Source organism: Thamnophis sirtalis, unplaced genomic scaffold (assembly GCF_051295495.1).
Source record: "Thamnophis sirtalis isolate CommonGarterSnake01/CBP01778 unplaced genomic scaffold, rThaSir2_p1.2 scaffold_1, whole genome shotgun sequence".
Lineage (NCBI taxonomy): Eukaryota > Metazoa > Chordata > Lepidosauria > Squamata > Natricidae > Thamnophis > Thamnophis sirtalis.
In genome coordinates, this window is record NW_028261381.1 from 27,982,523 (window position 1) to 27,985,805 (window position 3,283).

At 46.3% G+C, this 3,283-nt stretch overlaps 1 pseudogene; it reads right to left on the bottom strand.

Moving 5' to 3' along the window:
- Positions 1 to 1,359: 1,359 nt before the first annotated feature.
- LOC148049363 (uncharacterized) lies at positions 1,360 to 2,207 on the bottom strand (annotated as a pseudogene).
- Between the last annotated feature and the right edge of the window lie 1,076 nt (positions 2,208 to 3,283).

Genomic DNA, 3,283 nt, shown 5'->3' on the forward strand with positions numbered 1-3,283 from the left:
AGTCTTTTAACTGTGGCAAAAGTGGTGGCCTCGGCCTTTGCCCAGGTCCATCTGGTGTTCTTGCCAAGGAGCCAATGCAAGGGCTCAGCGGCAGTAGCCTTCTGTTTAAGAAAGACATAATAAAAATTGAGAAGTCCAAGGAATGTCTGCAGCTCAGTCTGTTTGCAAAGTGTGGGGGCTTCCTGGATAGCTTTAATTTTTTTATTTGTTGGGTGAATTCCGGAGCCGTCGATCAAATACCCCAGGAATTCAACCCTTGGAAACATTAATTTGGCATTTTTCTCTTTTTAAATGGAGAACCTTTTCGCTAATTCTGGTCAAAACGGTTCGTAATCTTTTTAAAAGTTGCTCCTTATTTGCAGCTGTTGTCAAAATAGGAGACGACTACTAGTATCCCCTGCAAAAGCTGTTCCATGACACTTTGGAACAGTCCAGGGGCGATACTAACTCTGAATTGTAGCCAGGTGTGTTTAAATGCACCCCTATGCATCACGATGGTTTGGGCCTCCACTGTGGCGCCATCTACAGGCAATTGCTGGTATTCCTACGCCATATCTAATTTAGAAAATACTTTTCCCAGGTGAAGGGAATGAAATAAATGCTGGACAGTGGGCACCGGATAAGCGCTATGTTGTAGGGCCTTATTTATGGTGTATTTATAGTCCATGCACATGCGGACAAACCTGTCAGGCTTGACCAGGGTCACGATAGAGGTCTCCCAGTGTGCGTGATCCACTGGCTCCAGAATTCCCTGGCCAATTAGTTTGTCCAATTCAAAGTCAATTTTTGGACAGAAGGTGAAAGGGACCCTCTGGGGCTTTAATCTAATGGGGGCAATGTTGGGGTCCAAATTAAATGAAATTGGGGTCCCCACATACTTGCCTAGACTGGTGCCAAAGACATCCTTGAACTCTCGCATTAGCTCTTCAGTGCTGTCATTTTTAACGGCATTGATGCCGGTCATCCCCAAGCCCAGGGATTCAAACCAGTCTAAACCTAGGAGGCTCTGCAGGGCTCCGCCAACCATGGTAACAGGAAGCAAGCCATCAAATTTTTAAAATTGAACCCGGAAGGTGCCTTGACCCCAAACGGGGATTTGGTTCCCCTGTAGTCACTTAGGCGTATCTCTGGAACCCTCAGCTTGTGCTTCCTAAGATTAAGGACGGCCTTTTTCAGTGTGGCCCATGACATGATGGTCAGCAATGAGCCGGTATCTATCTCCATGCTGCATGGAGACCCTTCAAGGAGGATGGAGATCTGTAGCTTCTTATTCCGCTGGGTGCTTGCTTGCCCGATGATTGTTTGGAACGTGTCTTTGGCATCTGTGTTCTCTGCCCTCTGCTGCGGCTTCCATTGCTCTCACTGGGGTAGACATGGCCTTGCAGCCTGAGGAGCTTGGGTTTTCCATGGTGTTGGAGTTGGGAATTCACTCCTGCAGGCTCTTGCGATGTACCCTCTGTGAACGCAGCCTTGGCAGGTGGCATCTCAGAAACGGCAGACAGATTGCTGGTGGTTTCCTCCACAGCTGGCGCAAGGTGGGAAACAGGGTTCAAATTCTTGTGCCATTCTCCGGTTTTCTCTGCGCATGCGGTAACCTCATCCTCACTGTCAGAGAGGTCTTGCTCTGTAGTCTTGCGATGCACTTTGGCTGCTCTCTGCCTGCTCTTAGGGCTGTTTTGTCTCTGCAGTGTTTCCGTTGACTTGGTCGAGGACTCAGTTGCTCTGGCCTCATCTAATGTGATTTGCAGTGTAAGGTTGGTCTTTGCCAGCAACCTTTGCTGCAGGTTGATGTTTCGCACCCCGCAAATTATTCTATCTAGTAGCAGTTCATCGAGATCGCGAAACTCGCAATATGCTGCGGCCTTACGAAGTGCGGCAACATATTGGTTGATTGTTTCGCCTTTCTTCTGGTTACGGAGGTAAAATTCGTGTCTCCACACATATTTAGATGGTTTGGGAGCATAGTGTGTCCTCAGCGTCTGTTGAAGCACTGACCAAGCGACTGATTGTACTGGAATTGGATCGGATAGGTCCTTGGCAATGTCGGAGACCTCTGGCCCACAGTAGCTCAGGAACATGGCTTTCTTTCGGCTTTCTGAAAGGCCCAGGAGGTTGTTGGCTTTGAGGAAGCATTCGGGCCTCATCATATACAAGCCCCAATGCTCGGTGGCTAGGTCGTATGGAGCTGGTGGGGCATGCGTAGTCATCTTGATTCAGTCAAGGCAGATTTGAATTTGGTGCTTAAAGATGGCCTCTCGATGCCGCGTTTAGCTCTGGGCTGGATTGAGTTGCTGGATTGTCAGTCAGCTCTTTTTGTGCCTAGTTGCCTTCCAATCCCATCCTCGTCGCCAGTGTTAGATCAGGTGAATGGATGAGGCAGACTCAGGCTAACAGTAACAACAACTCTTTATTAAGGAACACTATGTAAAATCCATCTGACTCTATCTGGCAGCAGCCCTTTTATAGGGAGTTGTCAGACATCTTAACCAATCACCTTTGAGTATTTTCATGCTGGATCAGAGGACCTTGGTGGAAACTACCATACTGTCTGTCAGTAAGTAACAGTAGCAAATACAAGCAAACACAGGCAGAGAAGTTTCAGTTCAGAGCAGCAGACTAGTTTAGAGCTCAGCACAGACTCAGAGCTTTAATACAGAAGTTAAGCTAAGTCACGCCCAGTCTCCTTGCTATCTGAATCAGCAAACAGCCCCCATTGGCTGACCTTGTTGCCATGTCTCTTCCAGTCTGAGCTCTAATGCACTGACAAGTACCAAAACAGACATGGGGTTATAAGCAAGAAAAAAAAAGATCTTCAAATTGGTTGGCTAAGAACAAAAACCATTTTCCAGGCCCCAAAATACCTATCTGTGAGCTAGACACAATTTTTAAGAAGGGGCTATTCTAGAAGCAAGATTTGAGCTATTGGATTTCATGGCTAATTACTGTATGGGCGCTTCCATCACTTGCCCCAATTGTTGAAGACATTGCTCATGTTTTGTTTGACTCTTAACTCTGTGCCCCTTTTAGGCTTAAATATTCAACATTCCTACTTGAAAGAACAATCCACTGGGTCGTGAACTGCAGATTGTCCTATTTCTCCTGACATATACATTATGAGTAGAACTACTAAGTCAAGGCAGTTCAGCTAAGAGCCCAGCATGTTGAACAGATCAAGGTATCATGAAAAGACGCCTGTATTTATCTGAATGCTGATTCTTTGTACTTAACCACATTCATATTTTATTATCGCATTTTCTTTTATCCATTTTACCTTGGAATTAGA